This window comes from Pseudonaja textilis, chromosome Z (genome assembly GCF_049901715.1).
Source record: "Pseudonaja textilis isolate UNSWEBS1 chromosome Z, rPseTex1.2, whole genome shotgun sequence".
NCBI classification, from domain to species: Eukaryota; Metazoa; Chordata; class Lepidosauria; order Squamata; family Elapidae; genus Pseudonaja; species Pseudonaja textilis.
The window spans coordinates 115803867-115812201 of NC_142008.1; the positions used below are offsets into that span (position 1 = coordinate 115803867).

Sequence of the window (8335 nt, forward strand, 5' to 3'; positions counted from 1 at the left end):
TCGGACAGGGGTGCATTCAAAATGTAATAGATTACAGTTTGGCATAAGTGCAGCCCTAGGGATCTTTCAAAGCTTGATGTAATGACTCTTACAGGGTATTCTTGGAGTTGTTCCATACTTCGATAACATAATAGTGTCAGCAAGCAATGAAACCACCTTTGTAAACAGCCTAAGGGAAATATTTAAAAGATTCCAGGCCACAGGCCTCAAGTTTAAGAAAAGTAAGTGCCATCTAGGGGTCTCTAGGGTGGAGTTCCTAGGATTCCTGATTGATGCTGCTGGATTACATCCTACAATAGCTAAGGTTCAGGCAATCAAGAATGCACCCATACTAGCCAACAAAACTGAGCTGCAAGCTTTCCTGGGCCTACTGAACTTTTATGATAGCATCCCACACAAAGCCTCAGTAGCAGAGCCTCTACACAGACCCTTAAATAAAAAGTCATCCTAGGTATGGGGGGAAAAAAGAGGCAAATGCATTCAGAACTGTTAAGGACTTGCTTACTTCAAACTGCATGCTGATCCAGTTCAATTAATGTTTATCCTTGGTCCTGCCTTGTGATGCATCTCCCTATGGAGTAGGGGCAGTCTTGAGCCATAAAATGCCTAATGGTTCTGAGGCCCTTTAGCCTTTTTTTCAAGGACTCTCACACCTGCAGAACATAATTATAGTCAAATTGACAGGGATGCCCTTGCAGCCATCATAGGTATTACATGTTTCCACGAATATCTATATGAACATAAGTTTGAACTGGTAACAGACCACAAACCCCTGTTGGGTCTTTTCATGAGGGACAAACTCCATAAACTCTTCCCCCACGCATGACAAGATGGGCAGTTTTTTTAGCTTCATACTCTTAAACCTTATCCTATCACATGGGCAAGCACCTCAGCCATGCTGATGCACTGAGCAGATGCCCTCTACCAGTGCTGCAGAGGAACCTGAAGCTGAGGAGTCTATCTTCCTGATAGACCACTATCACCAGTTCCCAATGACTGCTGCAGACATTGTTGCACATTCAGCAAAAGACAAACAATTATTGCAAATGCTGGACTGAATGAAAAGGGGGTGGCCACAATGGCTGGTGAACGCTGTATGATAGCATGAACTGTCCACCAGCAAGGGTTGGTTGTTATGGGCAAGTAGGGTTCCCTCCACATTACACCTACTAGAGTCTCCAGCAATGCCACCAGTTGAGCTTGTCCCAGGAGAGGTCCTGGTGCTGACTTCTGAAGCTCCAGCATCAACAACTCCAGCACCAGCAACTCCGGCTACTTCCAGAGAGTCACTGCTATGCAGATCAGCAAGGATCAGCCACCGCCCAGCCTACCTTATGGAATACGCATGCGCCATCGAGGTAGGAAGGAGTGGTATGTCTTCAGTTCTCCCTTCTGTCCGATCCTGCAGGGGGCACTCAGCCACAACCTGATTGGTCACCAGTTTGACAGCTTGGTATGAAAGGAGCTGTCAAATGGGTGTTGCCTCACGGCTGAGCTGAACTAGTATTGTTAACATGCAAAGCTTAAATAAAGCCTGAGCAACCAAGCAAGCCACCTCACCTCAGTTTGTGAGTGTGTTTGTTTCTGAGAACAAAACATTATGGTTATCCACGTTATTTAAAAAAAAACACTTTTGATTACCCCTCCTTAAAATAAAACTATGGCAAAGCAGCATTTTGTTGTTCTGTTGTTCCAATACCTGCTCAGCTGTTCCAACTTGGATTCCAAAAGAAAGTGAAAGAAAACGAGAGGGGTGGAGAAAAGCCCAACACACCAAATACTCCGAAGAGAATATTAGGTTTATATGTCTGAGAGCAGTCTTGAATAAAACTGTAGTTTATTTGAAATAGTTACTGATTATTGATTGATTGATTGATTCATATACAGTAGGTGAGGATTACAAATGATTATATGAATTGATGCCATAGTCAGTTCATTTTGGTTTTCAGGAGGATCTGTCTCTAGCTTGGTTCTTCAGGTCTTTCTATGACACCCCTATCACCACTGTAATAGAGTCCATCCACCTTGCTGCTAGTCATCCTTTTCTGATGATCAGCTGATTGCAAACTGGTTTGCTATGATGAGCACGTGGGCCCACCCACCTGACCCTGCTCTTTCCTGTCCTTTACTTCCTTTGCTTAGAGCACAGCTGATTCATTCAGCAGAGCGGTTTTCCATGCCTCAGCTGTTTTCCTCACAGGGACTGCAATTGAAGGTAAGTATGGGCTTTTTAAAATGTGGAGCGTGAGATCACTGAACCAGTTGTTATGCCAGTAGAATCCTACCCCTGTATTAATCTAACTAGGTTCATCAAAATATTTGCAATCAGTGACCTACAACACATAGACTCATTTGAGGCTTCAATTCAACTACTCTTAGCATTTTGAATGGAGAAATTATGTTAAGTTGGAGCAATGCAATGCATAAAGTTTCATCGGGAGTGATTTGCATACAGGTAGTCCTTGGGTAGCCCAACATTTCTGTTGTTAAGCAAGACAGATGTTAAATGAACTTTGCCCCATTTTATGACTTTTCTTACCACAGTTGTAATTGTTAAGTTAGTAATATAACCGTTAAGTCTGAATCTGACTTCCCCATTGACTTTGCTAAGTCACACAAACTTATCACATGACCTTCGGATACTGAAACTATCATAAATGTGAACCAGTTGCTAAGTATTCGACTTCTGATCATATGAGTACAGGGAAGCTGCAACAGTCATAAGTGTGAAAAATAGTCATCAATCACTTTTTTTTCAATGCTGTTAAAAATCTGAATGGTCATTAAACAAATTATTATAAGTCAAGGTCTGCCTGTACTTCTCAATTCTCCAGGGAATTACAAACCAACAATATATAAAGGACTACCTTCTTTCCACTCTACAAGATTTCATCTGCATGTCTTCTAGTATTCTAGAGATGTTGATATGAAGAAGGACCTTGTGTTCTTCTAGCCACTGTACAGAATGCTTTGTGTGTTTTGTCATGAAAAGGAATTATAAGACTATGGGAAGTAAATGGATGACTTTGTATTTTATTGCTTTCTCCTTACCAGCAGTTCTCTTCTGTTCAGATCAGGCCTCAACACTATAATGTAGCATTTGCAGGAAAAGATGCAAGCCAATACACCAGCACTAGAAGATAAGATAGAGAAGATTTCTACAACTAGCATGTATTTTCCCTTAGTGCTCAGATAGGTGGGTACAAAGGAGAGCCAAACACACTCTGAAAACAAAACCAAAACAAAACAACACGCTGAATGTGATGAATTTGGCTTCATTAAAACTGTCTGGTAATTTCTTGGCTAGGAAAGCTACTGTGAAACTAAGAATGGCCAGAGAACCCATGTAAGCTAAGACAGAGTAAAACATGGCAACAGATCCCTCATCACATTCCTCAATGATTTTGCCATGTAATGAGTGCATGTCCAAGTCTGGGAATGGAGGGAAAGTTAAAATCCAAAGACCACAGACTATAATTTTAACAATGGAGCAAGAACAGACAATAGAATAGAGCAGCTTTTTTCCTAGCCATTTTTTCAAATTATTTCCTGGCTTGGATGCTGTGAAAACTATAACCACTGTAGTCATTTTGGCCCAAACGGATGAAACAGCTATAGAGAAGATGATGCTAAAAGCTGTTTGCCAGAGGAGGCAGGCCTCCTTAGTGGGTTGACCTATGAATAGCAAAATAGAGAGGAATGAAAGAAATAGAGAAGTGAGAAGAAGGCAGGTGAGGCTCCAATTGTTGGCTTTGACAACAGGGGTGTCCCTTTCTTTAATGAAGATTCCAAGCACAAACAGTGTAATCAAAGGAAAGTGCCAAGGAAGCTAATGTGATGCCCAAAGGTTCTTCAAAAGAAATGAAGCTGTGAATTTTTGGGATGCAGCGATCTCTCACTTCACTTGGGTATTGGTCTTCTAGGCATCTGAGGCAATAATCTATATCTGAAAGAGATTGTTAATAGCAGTGTTTACTATTTACTTCAAGTATTTGTCAGTCACCTTCAAGAAGCTTCCAAGGCAACCCGCAGAAGAAAATATTGCAATAAATATAAGTCTTAATCAAATTCTTGTCCCATATACAAAGATACAGATACTCACAAAAGTGCAACCAATGCTTTTTCCATTGCATATTTATGTCTCAATCCTGACCAAAAGGTATCCAGACAATACACTTCTTCCAAGGTTGTTTGAAGCTACTTCACAACCACCAAAAGTTGAGGTGAGATACTGGAGGAAAATTGTCCGGTATGGGGGTGGTGGGTGGTGGTCTAGCAATAACTTTTTTTTTCAAAAATTTTATTGATTTTTAAAAAACAAACATAAACTAACAAAACACAAAACATGAAAACATAAAACATCTTTTTTGAAAGCAGCTTGATCCCAGGTTACATCTCTCTGTACAGACACAAATTCAAGTTCATACTCATTTTTATATACTGTTCCATATCTTATTACCATTCTACAATTTCTATATAGCTTCTCCCCTCTTTTAACTCTTTTAATTCTATTTTATTTATTTCATCCCAATTTAAATCATTATACTTATATCCTTTGTCTGTCCTGTTTCAGCTGTCTATTATCTTTTCTCATTAAAACAAAATTTCTCCCGTAATCACTGATTGGAGTATGATGCCTTTATATCTTTCCCCTAAATTTATAACACTTAATATAATACATAACTTCCATTCGGATTCTGCTTAGTACATTCTAAAGCTACACACTATATTTTTAGAAAAGAAGAAATTATAAGTGTATAATATAATTAAAACAACAATCCATACCAGTTCAACTCCATAGTTAAAATTAATTTTCATTTAAATCTTAAACATTTTACACATTACTTTTCAAATAGGTATCATGCTTTTATGGGAATACTTATAAATTTTACGTTATTACTTCCCCCCCCCATTTCATTTATATTTTAAAACATTGTGTAATTAAAATGTTCCCATTCCTTCCTAATTCAATTCTCTCATTTATTTCATTTCATTTATTTTGTTCAAAAAAGTTTCACTAAATTACACTGAGTATTTTATCCCATTTTTTAATCATATATTGTTCCAATTTTCTAACATTAGTTCTAATACAAGTTTAACAGTACAATCTTATGTACCTTTGCAGAATCTCATTTTCAGTTATATTTTTACCCATTACCTCTAAATAAGTCCTGTTTCTTTACATCTTGTTCCAAATCTTTGTAGCTTCTTTTCCCTTCCTTCCTCCCTTGTTTCTTCACTCTACCTTTTTTATCTCCTTATCTCTCCACCTCCATTTCTCTCTTCTCTGTTCCCCTTTTCTTTGCTTTCTGACATTATATCTACTTTTCACCTTATTTTTCCCTTTTTTGGTTGTTTTTTTAGGTCTTGAATTCTCCATTCTCTTTCCCTCCTTTCCTCTTTCTTCCCCAGATAAAGTTACTTGTTCATTAAAGATGGCTTCTTCTTTGTCCCAATCTTCTTGTTGCACAGTCTTTTCTTGTAGTTTCTCATAGGTATAGATCACCATTTCTAAGAAATGAAAAATAGAGTTCATCCACAAGTGATGCCATTGTAAAAGATTTTTAAACAACCCCCCAATTGTTTTTAATCATTCAAATATAATTTCCAGAAGTCCCAAAATCACCAAACAATCCAAATACACACAAGCTGTTTCATTTAACACTTTCTTCTTTTTTCAATTTCTCTTCCTGGGGTTACTATTTAGTTATAAAGTTCCACTTAAAATGTATCTTTTAGAAGTCTTATTACAATTTAACTTTAGATTCTTTTAAATTCCAAGCAGCCTCCTCCAGCCAAATCTTGCTCTTATTCTTTTCCTCTCCCTTCCCACTTACAGGAAAAAATTTTTTTTTAAAGTGTTCAGAAATCTTTATTGTCCCCTTGGTATTTAATCCAGTTTAACTACCTGTTGGTGCCAAAGCGGATTTTTCCAATTTCTCATTCTTCTGCTGTCAACGTAAGGAAGGAGACTGAGGAAAAAAAAAACTTTCCCTTTTCACTTTCATTCGCTGCTTCCGAATCTTCTTTGGGAGCGATGTATCTTTTATAAGATTTAAATTCCATGGTACCTCAGTTGTTGCTTCTTATCCCGGTCAGCCAAAACTTTCACTTCTTAACTTCCTCCCACACTTTCTTTTCTAGCTGAGTGCTTCTTTGAGGCGGCCATTTCTGACTGCCACTCTTACCGCCTTCGGGAAAGGGAGTTTAGCCAGCTGGGGAGGAAAGATGCGGCTTCCCTCGACCCTGCTGGGATCTCCCCCCTTTTCGCACACCTCTACGGAATGGCTTAGCCCCGAAGCCAAGTAGCTCGGGATGCTCCAGCGGCGAGCCCAGGCAGAAACTGTGCATGATTGTGGATTTCTGGCTGCCGCCGAAGCCCCGCAAACTGGAACTTAAGCAATAACTTGTTGTATACAGGGAAAACCAAAACTCTTTTAAGACATAAAGGAACAATCCTCTCACTCAAAAAAGAATTAACTACAACCAGAACCCACTCAAATGGTTGCAAAATGTGTGTGTGTGTGTGTGTGTGTGTGTGTGTGTGTGTGGGTGTGTGTATTTAGTGACTAAGATGCTGAACCTGTCATTCAGAAAGGTCAACTAAAATAAAGATTGTCAGGAGCAAAAGAAAGGAACATAAAAGTTGGCTTTAGCAGTTATCCCACATGCTCACCTTATGATAACACAAGGTAATTGTGAACCAGTGTTTTCAAACTTTTGTAACCTTGGCAACTTCTTGGTGTAGAGACTTCAGATCTCAAAATTGTTTTTCAAGAACTGTATTAACCAGAGAATTCTGAAGTACATACATGTCAAAGAAGCAAGGGATTGGGAGTAATGTTTTAGATTACAATCATATTCAAATGTTCATCCTGCTGAATTCTTATCTTAAGGTTGTTAAGGTTGAGAAAGAATGCTTCATTCCTTGAAAAGCAATGCAGGGTCCAGAATTGATATTTATTCTCTTTTTAAGAAGGAATGTACTTAGGAGTCAGGGAGCATGATAGATTAGATAACTGGAAGTCTTGAAAATTGATGTTTGTTTAGAAATATTACCTGCCAGTGCTGAAGATGTCTTCCCCCAGTTCCCAACACTTTATGATGAGGTCTCAATCTATGAAAAGCATTTACGGCATATGCTAGAACATAGATAGCATTGTAAATACCATAGCTGTGACTGGTCATCTCCATTTCAAAAAAAGGTGCAAGGAGGTTCTCTGTGGTCTCCATTCCATTACAGACTATAGTCACTATACCAATATTTTTGAGGGTTCCAGACTTTTGTATCCAACAGTCAAATGACTACTCCCAGAATTCCTTTTTTATTCCAGAAAAGTTTATCTCATGGATAAATTCTGAGAAACCTAGAACTTTCTTTGAGTGAATTGTGAAGGAAAGAACCCTGGAGCATTTGTATACTCCAGGTCCTTTGAAGCATGCAAAAATAATATCAATCTGGGCTGTAATAATCCATATTTTTCTGGATGGATTATTCTTATATTTGGACTGATTTTCAGCCCCCTTTATAATCACGGTCAATCACATAATAATGGCACTTCCACCATGTGTAATAATTGTATTGGCTTTGCTGCTGAAAATGAATGAAATGGTATCTACAACATACTTATCTATCTCTCCTAGCTTTTGCACATGGATATTACTTGGAGCTCTATTTGTAATGGCTGAACAGATTCCATTCTCAGAAAGCATTGGTTCCAAAGTTCTCAAAAAATGTTCCCCACCATCATCTTCAAAAGTCATTAGCCCAATCCATTTCCATCTAAAATGCAGAAGTAAGAAGACAATTCCCTGGTACTGAAGGGCTTCACTGGGGACCATCCAGTAAAAGGTGTCTGGATTGAATTGATAATTTACTGCAGGTTCAAATGAACCATATGAAAACTGAAAGAGAGAGAGGTGGGGAGGGAGGGAGGGAGGGAAACATTTCAGAAATAGAACATTAGAGTCTCCATCAATTGCTGGACTATGTTGTACTGATTTGTTTGAGCTGTGGTGTTGGAGAAGGCACCTGCCTATTCCTTGGACAGCAAAGGTGACTAACAAGTACTGGGGCACTTAACACCAGATGTGTAACTGGAAGGCAAAATGACAAAACTGCATCTCACTTACTTTGGCCATATCACGCAAGGAAATTCAATGGAGAAAGCAATTGAGTTTGGAAGAATTAGCAATAAAAGGAAACCAGGCTGCCAAAGAACATGGTGGTTGGATACTATCAAATCCAACACTAACTAAAGTTTAGAACAACTCACAGCAGGAGTGCAAGATTGGAAGAGGTGGAAAGACCTGGCCCATAGAACCACTAAGAGTT

The 8335-nt window shown here is 38.7% G+C and overlaps 1 pseudogene; it reads right to left on the minus strand.

Moving 5' to 3' along the window:
- Nucleotides 1-3033: 3033 nt before the first annotated feature.
- LOC148124304 (vomeronasal type-2 receptor 26-like) lies at nucleotides 3034-6351 on the minus strand (annotated as a pseudogene).
- Nucleotides 6352-8335: the final 1984 nt, after the last annotated feature.